The sequence below is a fragment of the Macaca thibetana genome, chromosome 8 (genome assembly GCF_024542745.1).
Source record: "Macaca thibetana thibetana isolate TM-01 chromosome 8, ASM2454274v1, whole genome shotgun sequence".
NCBI classification, from domain to species: domain Eukaryota; kingdom Metazoa; phylum Chordata; class Mammalia; order Primates; family Cercopithecidae; genus Macaca; species Macaca thibetana.
Genome location: NC_065585.1, coordinates 116,995,145 through 117,021,980, shown reverse-complemented (window position 1 = coordinate 117,021,980; position 26,836 = coordinate 116,995,145). Strand labels below are relative to the sequence as shown.

General features: G+C 41.3%; 1 protein-coding gene and 1 pseudogene across 1 annotated transcript in view; both read left to right on the top strand.

Annotated features, from left to right (window-relative positions):
- Positions 1–26,836, top strand: part of DPYSL2 (dihydropyrimidinase like 2) — a 145,809-nt gene that overhangs the window by 9,142 nt on the left and 109,831 nt on the right. The window lies entirely within an intron of this gene.
- LOC126961800 (proteasome activator complex subunit 2-like) lies at positions 24,002–25,709 on the top strand (annotated as a pseudogene).

Sequence of the window (26,836 nt, the reverse complement as noted above, 5' to 3'; positions counted from 1 at the left end):
TGCTGGATCATCTGAAATCTAGCAAAGGAGTTCCAGTACCTAATTTCCTAGAATCATATTCCTGTAGCTAAATCCTTGGGGAGGTTTGAAATTCATTTAGAATAGCATTTGTAGTAGCTCAGTATTCTTGAGAGTTTTGTGCACTGAATAAGCCTTGTTCTTCTATCTGAAGATCTTGTTCATATTTTAAAAACTCCTTCTTTGTGTGTGCATATATATGAATGTATACAGACATAGGGGTATATATGTGTGTGTATATATATATATATATAAATTTTTAATAAAGTTTTAAATTTGCTTTCTAATCCAATGATTTGGGAGTGGCAGGGATGGTGTTGAGGAAGGCAGCAACCAACAAACTGAGTTTTAAACTAATAAATTTAAACTAATAAATTTATTTTAAACTAATAAACTAATAAAATAAATGAGTTCAATTAAAAAATTATATTGTGATAGCATACACATAACATAAAATTTACTGTCTTAATGATTTTAAATGTACAGTTCGGTAATGTTAAGTATATTCACATTGTTGTGCAACCAGTCATCAGAATAATTTTCATTTTGCAAAACTGAAACTTTGTACCCATGAAGCAACAACTCTTCATTCCCCTCTCCTCCCAGCCCCTGGCAATCACCTTTTTACTTTGTGTCTCTGTTGATTTGACTACTTTAGGAACCTCATGTAAGCAGAAGCAAAGAGTAGGTGTCTTTTTTTGACGAGTTTATTTCACTTAGCATAATGTCCCCAAAATTTGTTCATGTTGTAGCATGTGTCAGAATTTCCTTACTTTTTTTTTTCTTTTTTTCCTTAAGAGACAGGGTCTTGCTCTGTCACCCAGGCTGGAGTGCAGTGGTGCCATCATAGCCCACTGTAACCTCGAACTCCTGGGCTCAAGCAATCCTCCTGTCTCAGCCTCCCAAAGCACTGGGATTACAGGCACAAGCCACTGCCCCTGGCCCAGAATTTCCTTTCTTTTTAAGGTTGAATTTAAAAAACAAGACTGAAGATATTCTATTGTATGTATAGACCACATTTTGTTTATTTGTTCATTTATTCATCAGTGAACAATTGGGTTGTCCATCTTTTAGCTCTTGTGAATAATGCTGCTATGAACATGGCTATGCAAATATCTATTTGGGACCTTGCTTTCAATTCTTTTGAGTGTGTACACGGAAGTGGAATTGCCAGATAATCTGATAACTATTTAATTTTTAAAGGAAACTACAGTTTTCCACAGTTGTTACACCATTTTACATTCCCAACAACAGTACCCAAGGTTTCCAGTGTCTCCACATTCTTGCCTATACTTATTTTTTGGTAGGTTCTTGTTTGTTTGGATAGGCATCATCCTACTGAATGTGAGATGGTGTCTCATTGTGGTTTTGTTGAGCCTCTTTTCACAAAGGATTATGTCCTTTGCTGAACAGACATTCTGATTTCAATGTTTATTTTGTTCTTTTTTAAAGAAATAATAACGAAAGTACCATGTTTATTGTAGATGACCTTGATAAACACATTTTTGAAAAAAAAAATCATCCATAGTCTTACTACGTAAAAATAACCACAGATAGTATTTTGTTGCATTATATTTTCCAGGCTTCAAATTTCCATTAAAAATGGATGAGGGCCGAGCGTGATCACTCACGCCTGTAATCTCAGCACTGTGGGAGGTCGACGTGGGTGGATCACCTGAGGTCAGTTCAAGATCAGCCTGGCCAACATGGCAAAACCCTGTCTCTACTAAACATACAAAAATTAGCCGAGCATGCATGGTGGCGTGCGCACCTGTAATCCCAGCTACTTGGGAGGCTGAGGCAGGAGAATCGCTTGAACCTGGGAGGCGGAGGTTGCAGTGAACTGAACTGAGATTGCACCACTGCACTCCAGCCTGGGCGACAGAGTGAGACTCCGTCTCAAAAAAGAGAGAGAGAGGGAGAGAGAAAATTACTGTTTTGCAATATTCCTGACATTACAGAATATTACAGTTCTTGGTGCTATTTCCCAAGTTTAGAGGTGTTGTTTGATGGTTTTCCTATCTGTGTTCATATTTCAGACTGTGATTTGTAAAAATTGCATGTTAAAAATGTATTCATTTTAATGTCATCTGCTACATATTTTTTCTTAGTTTTCCTCTAATTTTTAAATGGCTTTGATCTCTTGACATGCAAATTTAAAATTTACAAGTTGATCCATCTTTTCTGACATATTTTTTGCCTTTATAGTCATTCTGACTTTAAGATTATATAATTATTTACCTGTGCTTTCTCCTAAAATCTTTTTGAGTTTCATGAGACTTAAAACAGTTTTTTGGGTTGTTTTTGAGACAGGATTTTACTCCGTCATCCAGGCTGGGGTGCAGTGGCATCATCATAAGCTCACTGCAGCCTCAACCTCCTAGGCTCAAGCAATCCTCCCATCTCAGCCTCCTGAGTAGCTGGGACTACAGGCACATGCCACCATGGCTGGCATGTTTTTGTAGAGATGGGATCTTACTATGTTGCCCAGGCTGGTCTTGAACTCCAGGTCTCAAGAGATTCTCTTGCCTTTGTCTCCCAAAGTACTGGGATTACAGGCATTAGTCACCATGCTCAGCCTGAATTTCATGTTTATTTACATTTTAATCTGACAATTAAGTTTGGTCTTTAACTTGAAGTAACATATAAGTTAATTTTTCAAGTAGATGGTTTTTCCAATGGCATTTATTGAACAATGGATGTTTTTTCCACTTATGTTTTTAATATACTGAACCTCTTATATACACCAGGATCAGTTTTTTAGCTTTCTATTCTGTTTCGTTGATCCAGTTTACTACACGGTGGTTCTTTAATATCTTTAATATCTTTACTTTTCATTTTCATTTTCCCCATCACTCAAATTTGCTTTCCATTACATATTTGTAGTTACAGAAATCTGATACGATTTTGTAACCAGAATTATTAATGTATATATTGAGTTATTTTAAGACACATTTATTTTTAAAATAGTAAGTCTTTCTATTTAAGTTTATATTATGTCTTACCTCTTATTCAGATATTTTGTTTTATTTCTGTGACATTTCTTGTTAGATTTATTTCTAGATGTTTTGTTACTGTAATGAATGGGAAATTTCCCTGTTATATTTTGTAGTTTATGTTCTGGGAGACTCTGGGGTTTATTTTATTTTATTTTTTTGAGATGGAGTCTTGCTCCGTCACCCAGGCTGGAGTGCAGTGGCATGATCTCGGCCCACTGCAACCTCCACCTCCCAGGTTCAAGCGATTCTCCTGCCTCAGTCTCTTGAGTAGCTGGGATTACAGGCGCCCGCCACCACGCCCGGCTAATTTTTTGTATTTTTAGTAGAGACGGGGTTTCACTGCGTTAGCCAGGATTGTCTCCATCTCCTGACCTCATGATCCGCCCACGTTGGCCTCCGAAAGAGCTGGGATTACAGGCGTGAGCCACCGCACCAACTCTGGGGTTTTATATTAATTAGCAATAGGTCATGTTATTGAACTCCCTCTTGGCTCTAATAGTTTTCCATTGATTCTTTTTAGACAGTTTTATTATCTGTGGCTAATAATAGTCTTGTGCGTTTTTTGCCAATGGCTTTATTCATTATTTCTCTTCCTTGTCTGATTACATTGACTATAACTTCTAGAACCATGGTGGTAATATTAGGGTTCCCTGTTTGATTTCTGACTTAGATGAAAAGGCCTCTTTTGTCATTGTTTGAAAGCGATGCTCTCTATCATGTTAAAGAATCATCTTTTAATTGCTACTTGAGCATATTGTCAATGTCCTTCAGTGAGTGACCACCAGGAACACACCTGTAGTTGAACCAGTTGGGTTTGTGCCTCGTTGCAGTGACCCCCCTTGGTATGTTCCATGGGGGATCCATGGGGCGCCTCTGTCCAAGGGTGTGAGAAGGATCTGGGCTTTGGTTGGGTGATTTTGGAAGCCCCAGGAAGTGAGGGTGGCCTCTGGGTGGGGTGATATCAGAAAGTGGGGACAATCCTATGACTGGGCGTCTCAGTGTGTCTTCTGCAGAGCAGGGCAGATGAGACTGAGGCTAATGCTGTAGTTGACAAAGAAGCAGTAATCACTGCTATTAGTTACAGTGGGGGAGTGTGGCATTTTGCAGCTTGAACCAATGTTCAGATTTTATTAAATATGACTGTGGAGTGGGCTAGTTCTGTCTTGGTCCATCCTGGACAAGAGTGGCCTGGCTGCTGCTGACGGGCCCCGAACTCATTTCTGTTCAACAGGAGCATGCCCAACCCTTGCTGTGAGTGGCAGATCAGCTCTTGGTGACTTTTTTGTTTCTCAATATGCTGTTAAAATCAGGGATTGATGTGATAAGTTATATTGTCTGGTGTTTTATTTTTGTTTTAGAGATACCTTCCTAGCCTCCATTGAAGATGCTAAATATTTTCTTGAAAGTTTTTTTTTTAAGGATGATCTCTCCTATCCCTTACTGTGTAGTAATTTTTCATAAGCTTAATTTTTTTCCTTTGTATTTACCTTCAATTCAGATGAAATCCCTTTGGAACCCATGTTTTCGGCAGAGAAGTGTGTAAATTGTCTTTGGCTCTACTCCGATGACATATATTGGTCATTTCAAGCACCAGGTCCTTGTCCAATTCTTATTTTCTGGTGCAGAGGTTTCAGGTTTGGATTTTTACGTGCACCTTTCAAAAATAAATTGGGAGGCAGTTGCCAACTTTTTATGTTGCCAAATAAGGACCTTAAAATTATCACAATATTATTTCATAAAATAAATAACATCTTAACACTGAAATCATAAAGGGTAATTAATCCCAGAATTAAAAAATATGTACGATTTGGGCTTTATAAAAAACTAAATGTATGGTTCTTATTTGTCTATTTTTTTTTTTTTGACGGAGTCTGGCTCTATTACCCAGGCTGGAGTGTAGTGTAGTGGTAGGATCTGGGCTCACTGCAACATCTGCTTCCCAGGCTCAAGCAAGTCTCGTGCCTCAGCCTCCCGAGTAGCTGGGATTACAGGCGTGCAACACAGCACCTCGCTAATTTTTGTAGTTTTTAGTAGAGATAAGGTTTCACCATGTTGGCCAGGCTTGTATTGAACTCCTGGCCTCAACTGATGCACCTGCCTCGACCTCCCAAAGTGCTGAGATTACAGGCATGAGCCTCCGCACCCGGTGTCTCATTGTGACCCAGATTTGTGAACACTGCCTCAGACAACCTAGCATCAGCTGCTAGAGCAGCACTGGTGAGGTGGCACCTCTGCCTCTCCTTGTCTGCCCCGTATCCCGCTTCCTGCACAGTCCCTTTCCAGGAGCTGTGACTTCTGTTGAAGAGAGAAACAGGGCCCCTGGCAGACCGGTATGTGCAATTGTTTCAAAATGCATCTGGGATCAGGTATGGTGAGACACACAGATATGTAAATGACTGCCATAAAGAAAGAAATGGGCCGGGCACAGTGGTTCACACCTGTAATCCCAGCACTTTTGGAGGCCGAGGCAGGTGGATCCCGAGGTCAAGAGATCAAGACCATCCTGGCCAACATGGTGAAACCCTGTCTCTACTAAAATTACAAAAATTAGCTGGGCATGGTGACCTGTGCCTGTAGTCCCAGCTACTCAGGAGGCTGAGGCAGGAGAATCACTTGAACCCAGGAGGCGGAGGGTGCAGTGAGCCGAGATCGCGCTACTGCACTCCAGCCTGGCGACTAAGCAAGACTCCATCGAAAAAGAAAAAAAAGAAAGGAAAAAAAAGAAAGAAATGAATACTCACAGATCCCTGGAAACAGGAGGCACTGAACACAGTGCAGCGCCACTCGGGAAGCACCACATTGGCCAGGAGGCAGAGGGAGCCAGGGGAATAGGTGGCCAAGAGCCCTTATTGTGGTTTCTGGGAAGGAATAGGAGAGGAGGGGTAAACAGGTTTAGGGTGGCTAGTTTGGATAATGTTGATGGACCCTGGAGTATAGTGGCTGTCCCTGAATGTCTGGTTCCTGACCCTGGGGTGATTAGGGTAGGTGGATATTGGCCCTAAGTTAGAGTTTCCTGAAGGAGAAGGATGGAGTGTGAGCTCTGGATTAGTTGGTTTGCATATGAAAGACATGCCACCAGGAGAGTCATTTTATCATCTCTAGGAATTGGTTAGCTTGGGACGTGCAGTCTCTCCAGGGTCAGCAAGGCCCCAGATGTCAAAGCATCAGAAAAACAGAATAGAAAGGCATGATTCATACGGCACTACTAGCTAGCAATAGTAGGCCTAAGATCAGTATAAGATTCTGGCCTTAGGTTGTCTGTTGGTCTAAGTTTTACAAAACGATTGGGCATGTTCCTGTTTTTATGATCTTCATTAATATTTTAGTTGGAATGTTGTACATGGAGCGGCTGGCCAAATTCCTTTTTCATTTATATTTATCAATTTAGAGACAGGATCTGTCTGTCTCCCAGGCTGCAGTGCAGTGATGTGATCATAGCTCGCTGCAGCCTTGAACTCCCGGGCTCATGTGATTTTCTTGAGTAGCTGGGACTATACGTGTGTGCCACCACACCCGGCTCGTTTTTAAATTTTTTTGTAGAGACAGGGTCTCGTTTTGCTCCCCAGGCTGGTCTCAAACTCCTGGGCTCAAGGGATCCTCTTGCCTCAGCCTACCAAAGGGCTGGGATTAGGCATGAGCCACTGTGCTGCCTATAATTTTTCTATTAAAAACTTGATGCATGTTCAGAGTTATAGTCACATCACTAAAACCAGTGGAGTCCAAAACTGTCCATTCAACTGCTGAATTTTTAAATTTTAACTTTAATTTTTTTTTTTTTTTTTTTTTAGGAATGAATTAAATGTCTTACAGGGCATATGATTATGCCAAAGCTGGTAATGAAGATGACTAGAAAAGAATTAACTGGGGCCAGGTGCGGTGGCTCACGCCTGTAATCCCAGCACTTTGGGAGGCAGAGGTGAGGGGATCACCTGAGGTCAGGAGTTTGAGACCTGCCTGGCTAACATGGTGAAACGTCGTTTCTACTAAAAATACAAAAAAATTAGTTGGCCGTGGTGGCCTGTGCCTGTAATCCCAGCTTCTTGGAAGGCCGAGGCAGGAAAATCGCTTGAACCTGGAAGGTGGAGGTTGCAGTGAGCCAAGATCGTACCATTGCACTCCAGCTTGGGCAACAAGAGCGAAACTCTCTCTAAAAAAAAAAAAAAAATTAACTGAAAAGGAAACAAACCCAACTATCATCTACAACTCTGTTCACTAAATCTCCTCCAATTTCAGTGACAGAATTAGCAAAGCAGGATTTCCAAGTAGGGTCAGCTTTACCTTCTTCCCATGAGATCATCCTGTAACACTGAGCATTGTAATCACTGTGTTGTCTTGGCTATCTTAGCTTCATCATAGCACACCAGCAAATGTATATCTTTGCCGTATTATTTCTTGTGATAACATTTGGTTGGTCCGTGACATTTTGGTCACATCTTAATTGGATGTGGACTTTGAAATTGTCATGAGGCATTCAGGAATTAAGTCTGCATGAAGTTACCCAGGCTTAGAACCAGAGAGAGAAATGTGCAGACGTTCTACAAATTCCTCAATTTCCAATAGGACTCTGGACTGTTTTTAGGACCCTTTAAAAAATTTAACATGATCACCAGTCATTTCTTTGTCCTTCCTTCTGGCCATTTAGTTAGGTAAGAAGATGTACTTCTGTGAGGAAACCGTTCCAGTGCTGTGTTTCAAACTTAATTCTTGAGATTTCCTGGAATGTCACTGGAGAATCTGGTGTGCAAAAGATTAGGATGAGTTTCACCAGTTACAGTGAGTTTTTTGTGGCATACCGGATGGTGGCTTTAGCAAATCACCTGTTTCTTTTAGATTTGCTTCCTCATTTGCAAAGTGGGTATCATGACCTGTTCCTTCTTATACACTAGGTCTAGACAGGGAGGTCTTGTTACTGAATGACTTCCCAGTTAGATGTGGTGGCTCAGGCCTGTGGTCCCAGCTACACAGGAGGCTGAGGTGGGAGGATGGTTTGAGCTCAGGAGTTTGAGGCTGTAGTGAGCGCTGATTGTGTCACTGCACTCCAGCCTGGGCGACAGAGCAAGACCTCATCTCAAAAACAAAAACACAAACAAACAAAAAACAAAAAAAGTGATGAGGAAGCTCAACCGTTATGACCTAAGCACCTCCTCAAAGCCCCCACCTCTTAACACTATTGCATTGGGGGTTAGGTTTCCAACACATGAATTTTGGGGGACACATTCAGACCGTAGGAAGGACAGAAAACAAAATAAGGAAATAGCAGAGGAAATCAAGGAGACCCACAATGGAGGTCTGAAGAGAACACAGGGGCATTAATCCCTGTGGAATGGCAGCTTGGGGGCTCATGGAAGTTCCCACAGGCCCAGCAGTAACACTCCTGGGTATGTAGAGATCACCTCTCAACCTCTGCAACCAGCTGGAAGTGAGATCAGAAGAGATTTGGGGGCTGGAGATAGAGATAGGGTGCCATTGGCAAGGAGGTGGTGTCTGAAGCCATGAGGTGGATGAGATCAGTCAGGGAGAATGTGTAAGGTGGTAGAAAGAACACAGATGTTGGAGCCATCTAGAACTGGGGTGAGTCATTTATTCTGGGCCTTGGGTGTAACTGATCTGGGCTCCGGTACCACGTAAGACAAATAGAGAGAACCTCTGTTCCACGGTACTGTTCAGACTGGCCCAGAGGACTGGTGAAAGTATAAGGTCTGGTATTAGCAGGTGCTTAATAAAGGGTGATTTTATATTAATGACTATTTAAAAGTCAAGCTAGGGAAGGGAGACAAGGGCATTTCAAGAGGTACAGGATGGTCAACAGTATTAAAGGCAGAAAAAAAATGAAATAGTTTGAAACCTGAAAGGACATCACTAGTTGGGCTTAGGTGTTGGTCTTGGTGGGAGCAGGCTGGCGGGTAAGTGGCAGCTGCTGTGCTGTGAGGTTGGGAGAGTGGTGGGTACTTGGGGAACCTCACCTTGGTGTCCTTTGGGAAGACAGGTGGTTTGCCAGGGATATGGGCACAGGGATGGCACTTGTGCCTTCTGAAGTTCTTTTGCTTTTGGTAAGATGTGGAAGCCATGATCATGTTTGTGTAGAGAGAGGAAGGCCCCAGAAGGGAGAGCAGGACTGATAGAGATAGGAGGCAGGCGTGGTTCCCTGACAGGAAAGGAGGGACTGGCTTCAAGTACAGAGGAGGACACAGTTGCTGGAGGATGGTCAGGGCTTTCTCTTGTGGCAGGAAACTTCTGTGAACCCAGGGATGAGGTCAGAGTTGGATTTGAGGGACTTTATGTCTGGTGGAGTTAATTTTTAGGTAAAAGAAGAGGGGCAGAGTTTATTGCAAGGGCAAGTGGTACCAGGGTCGACTTTAGGAGAGGAATGAGCTTTGGTACAAGTATTTACTATTGAAATATTTTTCACATACCATAAAATTTGCCCCTTTAAAGTGTATAATTCAGTGGCTTGTAGGATATTCACAAGATGTGCACCCATTATCATTGTCCACTTTCAGAACGTTTGCGTCATCCCCAAAAGAAACCCAGTAAACAGTCACTATCCATTTCCTCCACGCCTAGCCTCTGACAACCACTGATCTGCTTTCTGTCTGTATGGATTTGCCTATTTTCACATTTTATATACATGGAAACATATACTATATGGTCTTTTGTGACTGGCTTCTTTCCCTCAGGACAATGTTTTCCAGGTTCATTGGTGTTGTAACATGTATCAGTACTTTGTTCATTTTCGTGGTGAATGAGGTTCCATTGTATGGATATAATACCTGGTTTTTAATTATTCATCAGTTGACAGGTAGTTGGGTTGTTTCCACTTTTTAGCTGTTATGAATAACGCTGCTATGAATATTCATGGTAGAGTCTATGTGGACATATGTTTTCATTTCTCTTAATTATATACCAAGGAGTAAAATTGGTGGCTTATTTGGTAACTCTATCTTTTTGAGAAACTGCCAAACTGTTTCCCAAAGTGGCTGCACTACTTTACATTCCCATCAGCAGTGTGTGAGAGTTAGTGTATGAGGTTTCCAACCTCGCCACATCCTTGTCAACACTTGTTATTGTCTGTCTTTTTGATTCCAGCCATCCTACTGGGTGTGAGTCAGTATCTTTTGTGGCGTTGGTTTGTATTTCCCTGATGACTTGATGCCATTGAGCATCTTTTCATATGCTTATGTCATTTGTATCTCTTCTTTGGAGAACTGTCTATTGAAATCCTTTGCCCATTTTTAAGTTGGAATATTTGCCATTTTGTTGTTGAGTTGTAAGACTTCTTTATATATTCTGGATACTACATCTTTAATATATATATTTTTTTCTCCTGCTCTGTGGATTGTTTTTTCATTTTCCTGATAGTGTCTTTGATGTATGAATGCTTTTAATTTTCGACGAGTCTTGTTGCTAGCTCATTGAACTCCTCTGTTCCTAAGATCTTCAATATCCTTAACAGCCCACTACCGATTCATTCCTTGGACCTTCAAAGCCCGTGGACTTCCCAGCTTCGTCCCACTTCCTAACTCCTAAACTCTTCCATTCCTCTCCTCCCACATGGTTACTCATTTTCACCACACCTGCTTTTCAGTTGCATTAATTAAGACTCTCTTGTCACTAGGCTGTCACTGGGTTCCCCCATCAGTCCCTGCCACCTCAGCAGCACCTCACTTCCTGCAAGCCTCAGTTCTTCCACCATCCTTTCTCCATCTGGGATCTCCGGGAGTCCTCTCAACCTCTTCACCTGAGAACATTTGACAGCTGTGGTCATTGACTTCACTCCTGATGCAGCCTTTTCAGCACCAGTGGTTTCTCTAATGCTGTGTGGCAATGTTTTGTCTCTAGTTTCTTGCCATCTCCTAAAATGCTTTTGCTAATCAATAAATGGAGTTGAGACAACTGGACATCCACAGGCAAAATAATGAAGTTGGACCCCTACCTCATACCACATAGAAAAATTAACTCAAAATGGATCCAAAATCTACATGTAAAAGCAAAAACTATGAAACATTCAGGAGAAAACACAGGGGTAAGTCTTTGTGACCTTGGATTAGGAAATACACTCTTAACCAGGACACAGGACTTTTATCAAATGAAAATATAGGACACACTGTATTTTTTATTTTTATTTGTTATTATTATTATTTAAGACAGGGTCTCACTCTCATCCAGGCTGGAGTGCAGTGGCGCAATCATAGCTCACAGCAACCTTGAACTCTTGGGCTCAAAGTCATCCTCCTGCCTTAGACTCCTAATTAGCTAGGACTACAGGCATGGGCCACCACACCAGGCTAATTTTTATTATTATGTTTTGTTGAGATGGGGTCTATGTTGTCCATGCTGGTCTCTAATTCATGGCCTCAAGTAATCTTCCCACCTCAGCCTCCCAAAGCACTGGAATTATAGGCATGAGCCACCACACGCATCCCAAATCTTGTATTTTATTATCTAGCTACAGCATTTCTATGACTGTTTCCTCATCACTTAAATTAGGGTTAGAACAGTGTCTACATCGTTATGTGTCTTAGTCCAAGCTGCTATAGCAAATCGGCATAGATTGGGTGACTTAAACAACTACTATTTATTTTTCACAGTTATGGAGTATGACAGTCTGAGATCAGGGTGCCAGCATGATTGGGATCTGCTGAAGGACTTCTTCCACATTGCAGACTTTGTACTTCTTTTCTCCTTGCATGGCAGAAGGAGTGTGAATTAGCTCTTTGTTCTCTTCTCACAGGGGAACTAACTGCAGTGTGAGGGCCCCACCCTCATGACCTGATCACCTCCCAAAGACCCTACCTCCAGATACCATCACAATAGGGATTAGATTTGGCTATGTGAATTTTAGGGGGACATGAAAATCCAGTCCATAACATGAGGATTGTTTAGGGAACTTAAATATGTCCTACATATAAAGTTTTGGAGTATGGACTGGCACATAAGAAAAACCCAACTAGAGGTTTTCCATAGAGGTCATACTCTGGTGTTGCATGACCTTTTTCTGCTCTTATTTGAAACCTGAATTCATTTCACAGAACATAAGTGCAGAGATGGTAGTGGGAACAATAAACAGAAAAGCGTGTTATGTTTGGGCCCATTTATACAAAACGGAATGCATATATATATATATGTGTGTGTGTATATATATATGTGTGTGTGTGTATATATATATATATATATTTTTTTTTTTCAGTGTAGGGAGCATGTGCAACAGTGTTATTAACTGGGATGCAAACTAGTTATCTACTTAGATGAGCTGGTCAAGATGATATTGTTAATTTGCTGACATTGCTTTGAAATGAACGTGCCAGGACATAGTGCAGTATATTCCGTGGCAACAACAGGAACTTCCTGTTAACACACAGTGGCGTTATCCTTGTAAAGTATTGGTACAAATTAATACAACTTTCTTCCCATCAAAATTATAAGCTCTCTATGGGTTGTGTGGGTGTGTTTGTTTGTGTGTGTGTGTGTGTGTTTGAGATGGGGTCTCACTCTGTCACCCAGGCTGGAGTGCAGTGGTATGATCATGGCTCACCACAACCCCAACCTCCCAGGCTCAGGTGATCCTCCAGCCTCAGCCTCCCAAGTGGCTGGGACTACAGGTATATGCCACCATGCCCAGCTAATTATGTATATTTTTCCTTTTTTTTTTTTTTTAGAGACAGGGTCTCGCTAAGTTGCCCAGGCTAGTCTTGAACTCCTGGGCTCAAGCAATCCCCCTGCCTCGACCTCCCAAAGTGCTAGGATTACAGGTGTGAGCCAATGCACCCAACCTTAATTTTTGTATTTTTGGTATAGATGAGGTTTCACCATATTGCCCAGGCTTGTCTCAAACTCCTGGGCTCAAGCACTCCTCTGACCTCAGCCTCCCAAAGTGCTGTGATTACAGGCATGAGCCACTGTGTTTGGCTTATAATATGTTTTTTAAAAAGTAAATTATAGGCCAGGCGTGGTTGCTCACGCCTATAATCCCAGCACTTTGGGAGGCCAAGGCGGGTGGATCACCTGAGGTCAGGAGTTCAAGACCAGCCTGGTCAACATGGTGAAGCGCCGTCTCTACTAAAAATACAAAAATTAGCCAGGCGTGGTAGCACACACCTTATAATCCCAGCTGAGAAGGGAGAATCGCCTGAACCCAGGAGGCGGAGGTTGCAGTGAGCCGAGATTACACCACTGCACTCCAGTTTGGGCGACAGAAACTCCATCTCAAAAACAGACAAACAAAACTGTAAATTATTAGGTGGGCATGACATGAATAGTGAATTTACAAAAGGGAATAAATTGTGTTTAATGAAGAGGAATCTGTAAGTAAGTCTTAAGGAAGCATAACAGTGACAAAAGAGAGACATTTGCAAATTATAGAGAAATAATGAAGGGCAAGATTCTGAATTGCAGCTGCATTGATGGGAAAGGCAGTGAGAGAATGGGGAGGACAATGCAAATGAGCTACATCTTGACTCGGCCACCAAACAGACTCTATTTGGGAATAGGTGAGAAAATGTCTACTGAATCTGACACTTCCTTCCCAACTGACAGGTATATAAATGAAGGTAATGGTAAATAATAAGGATGTTTTTTAGTAGAAAGTCTTAAATATTTGATTTTCTGATGAGTGGCTTAAATAGATTGGCTTATGGCTAAATTAATGTCAAAGGACCATAGGAAGTACAGATAATTCCTACAGAGTTGGTTAGGTAATATTATTACTGCCATTGTCATTATTACTGCCTAAATATTTGGACAATGAAATCAAAGTCAAATGTTCTGGGAGAAGCTGAGGAATGGCTTTGAATCTCCATGTTCCTATTTAGTGGAGCCTATTCTGGGCAGGCTGCCTTCGCTTGTTGCAAAATCAAGACAAGTTCAGGAGCTGCAGGATGATTCAGCGTGGGGTCCAAAACTCCAGTCATTTGCTAGTTTTTGTCATATCTACCTATAACATTTGCTATTATTTATCTAATGTTGTGTAGAAAAAAATAGCTTGTGCTTTTAAAGCTTTTTAAAAACTATCTTTTGGAGAAAATTAAAATGTAAAGAAAAGTTACAAATATGTTGCAGAATTTTTGTATACCTTTCACCTAGTTTCCTTAATTGTTGGCATTTTACTGCATTGACCTTACTCTCATTCTCTCTCTTCTCACACACACACAAACATACACATACACACAACGGTATATTTTTTCTCATTCATTTGAGAGTAAGTTGCCGATATGATGCCCCATTTCCCCTTAATACTTCAGTGTATATTTCATAAAAGACAAGTTTACTTTTCCTCATGACCAAAGTGAAACCATCAAAATCAGAAAATTAACATTGATACAATACTACCTTCTAATCCCCAGACTTTGTTGAAATTTCACCAATTATCCAATAACATTCTTTAGTAGATCCAACATTCAAGTCAGGATTATCATTTACTTGTCATGTATTTTTTTCGTTCTATCTGGAAGAGTTCATCTTTCCTTGGCTCGTATAACCTTAACACTTAATGAAAACTACAGGCCAGTTATTTTGTAGACTGCCTCTCAGTTTGGAATCGTCTGGTATTGCTTCATGATTTATACATTTTTGTCATGACTATGTCTGAAGCAATGGTGGATCTTCTGGGAGAATCCTATCATGAGGTGCAGGATGTCAATTTATCCCATTACTTGTCATCTTAACTCTGGTCACTTGATAAAGGAGGTAGCTATCAGATCGATTCACTATAACGTCAATTAAGAAAATTTTATACTTATTGAGGAGGAGTGATATCAGCAAGATGGTGGACTAGGAGGCACCAGTGCTTATCTCCCCAACAAAAACAATGAACAAACAGCTACATGCCAATGAAAATAGTTCTGGGAGAGCTCTGGAATACAATAAAGGAACTATAGTAACCCAGTGGAGCATGAAAACTGAGGATGACCGCACAGAAAAGTGTAGGAAGCATTTTAACCCGTGCCACCTCTCCCTCAGTCTGGTATACGTAGGTGCCAAGAAGGATCCCTTGGCATGACCTATCCCTGTGGGGGAAAAAGGGAGCAGGAGGACCCCAGTGGTCCTCATCACTGCCAAGGAACACTAACAGCTTTCTCCACCAAAGACTCCTACAGTCTTCAATGATGTTGAGCTCGTGTAATGACACTTCCTAGAGTCTACGAAGCTGTTCCTGCTTTGAGGAAGGAGCTGCTATTATGTTTCTACAGGAGTAAGAACCACCACTGTGTCCTGCCCTCCTTCAGGGCCAAAGCCACTACCTCCTTCCCACAATCACGTGCATCCTCCAGACCCCAGCTCCATGGCTACTGTGCATGTTCCCATGCCTCAGACACCAGCACAATCACTGCAGTGAGTATATTTACATGCTAGACCTGTTGCAAAGAGGAATTCTCTTGGGCATGACATCCCCCACTGAGATAAAAGAAGACCGCTGGGCCCCAGTAGCCTTTAACACCAAGGACCCCAACAACCCTCACCACAGCAACAGCCATCTGCAACCTTGGCCACTAAGGACCACTATAGTATCCAACAATGTTTTTCAGCTCTTGCTCCCCTCCATCCTTCCCCCTTCTAGTAGTTCCCAGTGTCTATTGTTCCCATGTTTATGTCCACGTGTACTCAGTGTTTAGCTCCCACTAATAAATTAGAACTCACAGAATTTTGTTTTCTGTTTCTGTGTTATATTGCTTAACTACCTCTACTTTATTTATTTATTTATTTTTTTGAGAAGGAGTCTTGCTCTGTCACCCAGGCTGGAGTCCAGTGGCACAATCTTGGCTCACTGCAAGCTCCGCCTCCTGGGTTCACACCATTCTCCTGCCTCAGCCTCCTGAGTAGCTGAGACTACAGGCACCCGCCACCATGCCTGGCTAATTTTTTTGTGTGTTTTTAGTAGAGACGGGGTTTCACCATGTTAGCCAGGATGGTCTCGATCTCCTGACTTCGTGACCTGCCTGCCTCGGCCTCCCAAAGTGCTGGGATTACAGGCATGAGCCACTGCGCCCGGCCAACTACCTCTACTTTTAACATATTTTAGGCATTAGGACTTGCTTAGCCTTTAATACACAGCAATATTAACTAAAATGCACATATAGAACAATGGTTAGACAATCTGAACTAATTTAGCTTATGGGCACAGAACCCTTCTCTCTGCGTGCTTCCTTCTCCCCCTGCCCACCACCACCCAGGGAACAGTCAGCATCAAAACATCCAGTTTCACAATTCCCTTCCCAACTGCAACCACTCCTGTGAGATAACAAAAAAATATTTAAACGGTGTTACTGTAGCCTTCTACTTTTAGCATATGTTGTGTACTTTTAAACATCTAGAAAGACTAGATGTTTCAAATAGGACATAAGTTTTCCACTACATACACAGTAACGTTGAATAAATGGTACACGTGTAATAAAAACTCTAATTTGAAAGTGTTATTATTTATTTATTTATAGACAGAGTCTCACTCTGTTGCCTAGGCTGGAGTGCGGTGATGTGATTTGGCTCACTGCAACCTCTGCCTCCTGGGTTCAAGCAATTCTCCTTCCTCAGCCTCCCGAGTAGCTGGGACCACAGGGATGCACCATCACGTCCAGCTAATTTTTGTCTGACTTCAGCAGACAGAGCTCCATGGAAACTACACCACCGTGCCCTCCCTGAAGGCAGAACTGTTGCTACCTTCCCTGCCCTGCCAGAGTAGGATTGCCACACTCCACCCAGTCAATACCCTCACACCCACCTGTAGGTGCAGGTCTTTCCCCACTGAAGCCAGTCTGTTAAGTCTGGAAGAAGTGACTGTTTCCACAAGTGCATAGACACCAACACCAACATATGGCTATAAAAAACAAACAAACAAAAAATCAAGGAAACATGAAACCACCAAAAGATCACAATAATTTTTCAATAATTGACCCTAAAGCAATGAAAATCTACAAATTGCCTGACAAGGAAATCAAAATAATTGTTTTAAGGAAGCTTAGTGAGCTACAAGAGAACACAGGTAGACAACCCAATTAAGTCAGGGAAACAATGCACAAACATAATGGGAAGTTCAACAAAGAGATAAAATAATCTTAAAACCTCAGAAATTCTGGAGCTGAAGAGTGCAATGAATGAAATAGGAAATTCAGTAAACAGCCTCAACAGTAGACTTGATCAAGCATAAGAAAAAAAAAATTGGTGAACTTGAAGAGAAGCCATTTAATACTATTTAGTCAGAAGATGAAAAAAACGAAAAAAGAGTGAAGAAAGACTACAGGATTTATAGGACACCATTAAGTGAACCAATGCACATATTATGAGTTCTAGGCCAGGCGCAGTGGCTCACGCTGGTAATCCCAGCACTTTGGGAGGCTGAGGCAGCAGATCACAAGGTCAAGAGATTGACACCATCCTGGCGAACACAGTGAAACCCTGTTTCTACTAAGAATAGAAAAAATTAGCCAGGCATGGTGGTGGGCACCTGTAGTCCCAGCTACTTGGGAGGCTGAGGCAGGAGAATGGTGTGAATCCGGGAGGTGGAGCTGGCAGTCAGCCGAGATCACGCCACTGCACTCCAGCCTGGGCGACAGAGCAAGACTCCGCCTCAAAAAAAAAAAAAAAAAAAGAAAAAGAAAAAGAAAAAAGAGTTCTAGAAGGAGAAGAGAAAGGGGGTAGAAAGCTCACTTAAAGAAATAGTGGCTGAAGACTTTCCACAGACTGTGGGAGGGAAATGGACATCCAGATTTCTAAATCTCAAAGATCCCCAAATAGGATCAATCACAGAAGACTACAAGTGCTCCTTGACAATGGATGTCCTGATAAATCCATTGTAAGTTGAACATATTTTAAGTTGAAAATAAATTTAGGCCAGGCGTGGTGGTTCACACCTGTAATCCTAGCACTTTGGGAGGCCGAGGCAGGCAGATCACCTAAAGTTGGGAGTTTGAGACCAGCCTGGCTAACATGGTGAAACCCCGTCTCTACTAAAAATACAAAATTACCCGGGCATGGTGGAATGTGCCTGTAATCCCAGCTACTCAGGAGGCTGAGGCAGGAGAATCACTTGAACCTAGGAGGCAGAGGTTGCAGTGAGCTGAGATTGTGGCATTGCACTCCCGCTTTGGTGACAGAGTGAGACTCCGTCTCAAAAAAAAAAAAAAAAAAAGAAAATATAATTAATATCCCAATAAAGCCATCGGTAAGTTAAAAAATTATAAGTTGAACCATCATAAGTCCAGATTCTCCTCAACTTGTGATGGAGTTAAGTCCTGATAAACCCTAAAGTCAAAAAATCTTGAGTAAAAACACCATGTTGGGAATTTTCTGTACACAAGACACATTTTAATCAAGTTGTCGAAAGTTAAGGACAAATAATTTTTAAAGCAGCAAGAGAAAAGTGATTTGTCACTTTTAAGAGAATTTCTGTAAGAATATTCGTGGATTTCTTGGCAGAAACTTCGCAGACTAGGAGACAGTGGGATGATATGTTCTAAATATTGAACAAAACACAACTTTCTATTTTTTTTTTTTGAGACGGAGTCTCGCTCTGTTGCCCAGGCTGGAGTGCAGTGGCACGATCTCAGCTCATTGCAAGCTCAGCCTCCCGGGTTCACGCCATTCTCCTGCCTCAGCTTCCCAAGTAGCTGGGACTACAGGCGCCTGCCACCACGCCTGGCTAATTTTTTGCATTTTTAGTACAGATGGGGTTTCACCGTGTTAGCCAGGATGGTCTCGATATTCTGACCTCGTGATCTGCCCGCCTCGGCTTCCCAAAGTGCTGCGATTACAGGCGTGAGCCACGGCGCCTGCCCGGCCAAAACACAACTTTCAATCAGGAGTACTATACCAGGTAAAATTATCCTTTAAAAGTGATGGAGAGATAGTTTTTCTCAAACAAACAAAAGTGAAGGGAGTTCATTACCAGTAGACCTAACTTACTTATCATTTACTTGTCATGTCTGTCTGTTTCTTCATCTGGAACAAAAAAAAATGCTTTAGAAACTTATTTAAATTGAAATAAAATTATCCTAAACAGCAACACACACACAAGCATATGAAAGCATAAATCACACAGGGAAAGGTAAATATATAGATGTAGACAGATTCATGTAACACTGTAAAGATGGTGTATAAATAACTTTTAATCCTAATATAAAAGTTAATAGAGAAAATGTCGCTAACGGATATATGATATAAAAAGGTGCATTCTTTGTCTACAAGAGTACAAAGTGCTTGTGTGGGGGAGTAAAATGGTAGTGTTTTTGTATGCAATTGAACTTAAAATAGAAGGTTAAAAACTATAAGATATTTTACACAAGCCTTTATCTAATAGCAAAGAAAAAAACCTGTAACAGATACACAAAAGATGAAAATTCAAAGCATATTACTACAAAAATCATCAAACAACAAAGGAAGACAGCAAGAAAACAAGAGTCAAAACAATGCAAGACAAATAGAAAATAATTAACAAAAATGGCAATGGTAAGTCCTCATCAATAATTACTTAAATGTAAATGGATTAAGTTCACCAATCAAAAGATATAGAGGCTGGGTGTGGTGGCTAATGCCTGTAATCCCAACAATTTGGGAGGCCCAGGTGGGAAGATTGCTTGAGCCCAGGAATTTGAGACCAGCCTGGGTTCAAACTATGTCTTTAACATAGGGAAACCCCATATCTACAAAAAAATTTAAAAAATTAATCAGGTGTGGTTGCACATGTCTGCAGTCCTAGCTACTAGGAAGGCTGAAGTGGGAGGATCGCTTGAGGCTGGGAGGTTGAGGCTGCAGTGGGCTCGCCACCGAACTCTAGTCTGGGTGACAGTCTGAGTGACCTTGTCTCAAAAACAAAACAAAACAACAAAAACCCCACAAAAGGTATAGTGTGACTGAATGAATAAAAAACAAGATCCAGTCATATGCTGTCTATAATAGGTACACTTTACTTATTGTTTCTAGGTTTTAAAAATTACGTTTATTAAAAAAACATTTTTTTTTTTTCTGAGGTGGCAGTCTTGCTCTGTTGCCCAGGCTGGAGTGTGGTGGCGTGATCATAGCTCACTGGAACCTCAATCTCCTGGGCTTCCTGCCTCTGCCTTCTGAGTATTTGGGGCTACAGGCATGTACCACTGCGCCAAACTATTATAATTTTAATTTTTTTCTTTTGTAGAGATGGCGGTCTCGCTCTGTTTCTCAGGCATGTTTTAAACTCTGGCTTCAAGTTATCCTTCTGCCTCATCCTCGTAAAATGTTGGGATTACAGGAGTGAGCTACCACACTGGGCCTAACTTTTATTTTTAAAAAGTTAATACATGCATTATAGGAAAGTGAAAAACACAAGAAACAAAGAACGAAGTTGTCCACAGGCAGTTTACAGTTTGCTGTGTCCTTCTAGGTCCTGTGTGTGTTTAGACACAACATCCAGTTTTATTGGAGTGAGAGCATACAGTATGTATGTATCATGCTTTTTCACACATCATGAATATTTACCAATTTAAAATCCCAAAGTGATATGAATATTTTGATAACCAAGAATACACGACACCGACTCAATCTGTTAGAAAAAAGTATAATCCCACCTCTTTTGGGACAAAAATTTCATAGAAGACAAAAATGGCAACACTACTCTAGATAAAGGTATTGGCGGAATTCCGATTAACATACTGCGCTTCCGTAGTGTTCAATTTAAAGTGAAACATAAAGCAACAGAGTACACCAAGTATAGTTTCTAAGATAATTCATTATCAGATCTATACCATTCAATGGTTAGCAAGGAGGTATATTTCCACTGAATTACTTTATTCCTGCAGTTCAGCCAAAGAGATGCACATACATCAGTTGGCTACAGTCAAAATGTAAATATGAACACATCTGCATACATCTCTCCCTTCACACTTCCTTCTGCTCCTCTGCTGCCTGCCTAACAAGTCCTGATACACACTGCTCAGGGAGGGGTTAACAATTCTGTATCCAAGGTGCATTTTTTTGTATCTATTATAATAAGATATTTACAAATTGGCTAACTCACTGGCGGTACCTTTTTTTTTTTTCAGATGGAGTTTCGCTCTTGTTGCCCAGGCTGGAGTGCAACGGTGGCACCTTGGCTCACCACAACCTCCGCCTCCAGGATTTAAGCGGTTCTCATGGCTCAGCCTCTCCAGTAGCTGGGATTACAGGCATGCGCCACCATGCCCAGCTAATTTTTATTTTTAGTAGAGACAGGGTTTCACCATTTTGGTCAGGCTGGTCTCCAACTCCCAACCTCAGGTGATCCGCCCACCTCGGCCTCCCAAAGTGCTGGGATTACAGGCGTGAGCCACCGCACCCGGCCAGTAGCTCTACTTTTTATCATACATTGTTCGCTCAGGGTGTTCCAATTTAAAAGATAATTTCAGGCCGGGCTGGTCTTGAACTCCTGACCTGAGGTGATCCACCTGTCTTGGCCTTCCAAAGTGCTGGGATTACAGGCATGAGCCCCTGTACCCAGCCTGAAAGTATCTTTTAAATAGGAACATTCTAGACTAGAACCCTTTTGCTTCCTACTTCTGTCAACCCAATGGGCAGATGTAAGCATCTATAGTTCTTAGCAGGGATTTTCACAATTTCACTTCCATAAGGGTTACGAACAGTCTTTTCTATGAATTTTAACACAAAATAGACTCAATGTATTAGTTTACTAACCCTCCTTTTCTCATACGCTGGCAACCTCTTTAACATCTAGAAGGACTAGATGTTATAAATCAGGACTTGCTTGTCTTTTATGTATGGTATTAACACAGTCAAGTAAAAGACAATGCACGGACATAAGGGACAGTGGCCAATTGTGCCTCACCATACACACACAGGTATCAAACCCTTTGCAATTCCTTCTCCTCTTTTCTTCCTGAACCAGCATGAATATAGTAATGTGTACTGCTCAGAGAAGTGGTATGATCATTCAGTTTCCAAAAGACAATATTTCATATGAATTTTACAAAAGGATATTTACACAATGTGTTCTTTATTACCTCTACATTTAATATACTTTGTGCACTTCTAAACACCTAGATGGACTAGATGTTTCAAATAAAGACTTAAGTTTGTCTTCTATATACACAGTAGTATTGAATAAGCTACACACATGTAACAATGGTTATATCTGAAAGTATCTTCTATATTGTTCTGGTCTAAAGTCCTTCATTTCTTCCAGTTCCTCTCCACCAACAACCCGATGGATATAAGTACACGTGTCACTTAGATGTGATGTTATCATTTTACTTCTAAAAGTCCTTTTGAGAAGACAGCTTTTCTGTGAATTGTACAAAATGTACAAAATTGTACACTTCTGTGAAGTGTACAAAATGAATAGGTACACTTTAGAATTAAAGACACATGTAAGTTGACAGTAAAGGGATAGAAAAAGATATTTTATAAAAATAGCAACCAAAAGAATCCAGAGGTGGCTATACTTATATCAGACAAAATAGACTTTAGGTCTAAAACTGTCTGTAGACACAAGGAAGATCATTTTATAATGATAAAAAGGTCAGTTCTACAGGAAAATATAACAATCGTGTACACACCCAACATCAGAGCACCTAAATATATTAAGCAAATATTGACAGATCTGAGGATAGGAACTGACAGTAATACATTAATAGTAGGGGACTTCAATACCTCACTTAGGATAAGGGATAGAACATCCAGACAGAAAATCAATAAAGAAACAGCTGACTTGAACAACACTATGGAACAGATGGACCTAACCACCACATGCAGAACTTCTTATCCAACAGCAGAAGTATGCACGTTTTTCTCAGGCACACACAAAACGTTCTCTGGGATAGATCACATATTAGGCCACAAAATGAGTCTTAACAAATTTAAGACATTCAAAATGATTCTAAGTACCTTTTTCAACCACAGTGAAATGTAACTACTAATCTATAACAGCAAGAAAATGGGAAAATTCACAAATATGTGGAAACAAAACACACTCCAGAACAACCATTGGCTCAAAGAAGATATCAAAAGGGAATTTAAAAAGTGTCTTAGCAAGGCGCAGTGGCTCATGCCTGTAAGCTCAGTACTTTGGCAAGCAGGTGGGCAGATCACTTGAGGTCAGGAGCTCTAGACTAGCCTGGTTAACATGGTCAGGAGTTCAAGACTGTGCTGGCCAACATGGTGAAACCCTATCTCTACTAAAAATACAAAAAATTAGCTGGGCGTGGTGGCATGCACCTGTAATCCCAGCTACTCGGGAGGCTGAGGCAGGAGAATCGCTTGAACCCAGGAAGCGTAGGTTGCAGTGAGCTGATATCATGCCACTGCACTTCAGCCTGAGCGACAGTGAGACTCTGTCTCAAAAAAAAAAAAAAATTCTCAACATTGAATTTCCCTGCTCCTTTATCAAAGATAAGTTGACTGTATTTATGTGTGTCTCTGGGCTCTCTGCTTTCTTCCCTTGATCTGTTTGTCTTGACAACCATACCTTTATAGTAAGTCTTGAAGTCAGGAAGTATCTGACTAGTTCTACTCCTTCAATTTCATGTTGCCTATTCTGGGTCTTTTGACTTTTCATATAAACTTTAGATTTCATTTGTTGAAATCCACAATTTGCTGGCATTTTGACTGGGATTTTGATTGTGTTGAATGTATAGATCCAGTTGGGAAGAACTGGTATCTTGACAATATTGTCTTCCAATCAATGAACATGGGAATATTTCTCCATTTATTTAGTTCTTCTTTGATTTTGTTCATCAAAAAATTATAGGCTTCCTTATACAGATCTTGGATGTGCGTGTTAGGCTTATACCTAAAGATATCATTTCGTGGTTGCTCATGTAAATTGTATTGTGTTTTTAATTATAAATCCCACTTATTCATTGTTGGTATACAGGAAAGCAATGGACTTTTATATATTAAACTTGTATCTTGCAATTTTGCTACAACTGCTTATCAGTTCCAGTTTTTTGTTGATTCTTTTAGACCTATGTAGATTATACCATCTGCTCAACAGATATCAAAAATATTAGCATTTTGGTGTATGTCTTTATAGAGTCTTTTAAAAATAAATTAGACACATTTACATTTATTATGTGTATATACACATAATTGTATGTAACATAAATGTTACATAATTGGGATTCAGTGAGAAGGCTTTTAATTTCTTATCTGAGGTGCTAGGTACTTGTGAGTTATGACTTCTATTCTCACAACAAGAAAAATCCTGCAGAAACCAAAAATCAACAACTCTTTATCAGTCAGATGATTGAGGTCACAAGGCAAGACACTTCACCTACAATTGGCAAGAGAAGTTAATACACAGAATCAAAGCTTACTGGAGGCCAGGAGCGGTGGCTCATGCCTGTAATGCCAGAACTTTGGGAGGTCGAGGTGGGTAGATTGCTTGAGCCAAGGAGTTGGAGGCCAGCCTGGGCAACATGGCGAAATCCCGTCTCTACTAAAAATGCAAAAATTAGCCGGGTGTGGTGGCACACACCTGTAATCCCAGCTACTCGGGTGGCTGAGGCAAGATAACTGCTTGAACCCAGGAGGTGGAGGTTGCAGTGAGCCAAGATTGTGCCACTGCACTCCAGCCTGGGTGACAGAGAGAGACCCTGACTGAAAAAAAAAAAAAAAAAAAAGCTTACTGGAGCAGAAGCCCACTGCAGTAACAAGAACCAGATTCCTTTTACTCAGTACATTGTATCTGTCCTTCAACAAAAAATGACAGGGCAAATTGAAAGACGAAAAACAATCTGAGGAGACAGAACAAGCATCATAACCAGACCCAGATATTGTAGAGATTTTGGATAGCCTGACAGGGAATTTAAAATAACTATGGTTAATGTGTTAAGGCCTCTAATGGAAAAAGTGAAAAACATGCAAGAACAGATGCATAATATAAGCAGAGAGATGGTAACTTTAATAAAGAATCAGGACTAGCCGGGAGACCAGAGATCTAGCACCTGGAGCAGCATGGCCAAGCCTTGTGGAGTGCACCTGAGTGGGGATGCCTGAAAGCAGGTGGAGGTCTTCAGGCAAAATCTTTTCCAGGAGACTGAGGAATTCCCCTATAGATTCTTGCCACAGAAAATCGTATCTGAATCAGCTCTTGCAAGAGGACTCCCTCAATGTGGCTGATCTGACCTCCCTCTGAGCACCACTGGAATCCCCATCCCAGACCCTCTATCCAAGAATCATGAGTTGGAAACAGATAAGCAGGCGAAGAAAGAAGTCTCCCCTGGCATGAGAAGGTCCTGTTCCTGTTTCCCTGGTTAAGACGGAAGTCTGGACTCTCAAAGAGAAATGCATTCTGGTGATCACACAGATCCAGCATCTGATCCCCAAGATTGAGAATGGACATTATTTTGGGGTATCACTCCAGGAGAAGATGCTAGAAAGGATGAATGCAGTCAAGACCAAAGTGGAAACCTTCCAGTCAGCCACGTCTAAGTACTTCTCCGAACACGGAGATGCTGTGGCCAAGGCCTCCCAGGAAATTCATGTAATGGATTATTACCAGGCCTTGGTGCACAGGCAAGATGAGGCACCCTACGGGGAGATTGAGGACACCGCGCTTGACCTGAGGGCTTTCTATGCTGAGCTTTATCATAATTTCAGAAGCAACCTGGAGAAAATTGTCAACCCAAAGGGTGAAGAGAAGCCATCTGTGTACTGAGTCCAGGGCTAGAAGAGAAATAAATGACTTACACTTTGTGTGGATTAAAAAACAATAATCAAGGCCTTTTCCTCTCAGAAGTCCCCTCTCTCACACTAGAGAGAGAGCTGTTTTCCTTTCTCTTTCTTTTACCTATTAAACCTCTACTCCTAAACGCCTAACAGTAATAATAATAATAATAATCAGGCCATGTGTAGTGGCTTATGCCTGTAATCCCAGCACTTTGGGAGTCTGAGGCAGGAACATTGTTTGAGTTCAGGAGTTCAAGACCAGCCTAAGCACTATAGTAAGACCTCCTCTCTTAAAAAAAAAAAAAAATCGCCAGACATGGTGGTGCATGCCTGTGGTCCCAGCTACTTGGGAGGCTGAAGCAGGAGAATCACTTGAGCCTGGTGGTCGAGGCTGCAGTGAGCTGTGATTGTGCCATTGCACTCCAACCTGGGTGACAGAGTGAGACCTCATCTCATAAACAAAACCAAACCAGACAAAAAATAGGCCGGGTGCAGTGACTCATGCCTATAATCCCAGCACTTTGGGAGGCTGAGGTGGGCAGATCATTTGAGGTCAGGAGTTTGAGACCAGCCTGACCAACATGGGGAAGCCCCGTCCCTACTAAAAATACAAAAATTAGCTAGGGGTGGTGGCAGGTGCCTATAATCCCAGCTATTTGGGAGGCTGAGGCAGGAGAGTCACTTGAACCTGGGAGGTGAGGCTGCAGTGAGCCGAGATCATGCCACAGCACTCCAGCCTGGGTGACAGAGCGAGACTCTGTCTCAAAATAATAATAATAATGATAATCATCATCATCATCAAAAGGATATGCTAGAAATAAAGAAAACACTATACTAGAAATGAAGAATGCCTTTTATTTGATTGATCAAGAGGCAGGACACAGCCAAAGAAAGAATCAGTGAGCTTGAAGAAATGTCGGCAGAAACTTCCAAAATGGAAATGCAGAGAGAGAAAATAATGAAAATGACAGAACATAATATCCAAGAAATACAGGAAAATTATCAAAGATTTAACATATGTATAAAGGTGATATTAGAGGGAGCAGAAAGAGAGAAAGGGACAGGGGACATACTGGAAGCCATAATGACTGAGAATTTCTCAAAATTAATGATAGACAGCATACCACAGGTACAGGAAGCTCAGAGAACACCAAGCAGGATCAGTACTACAAAATCTATCCCTGGGCATATCACAT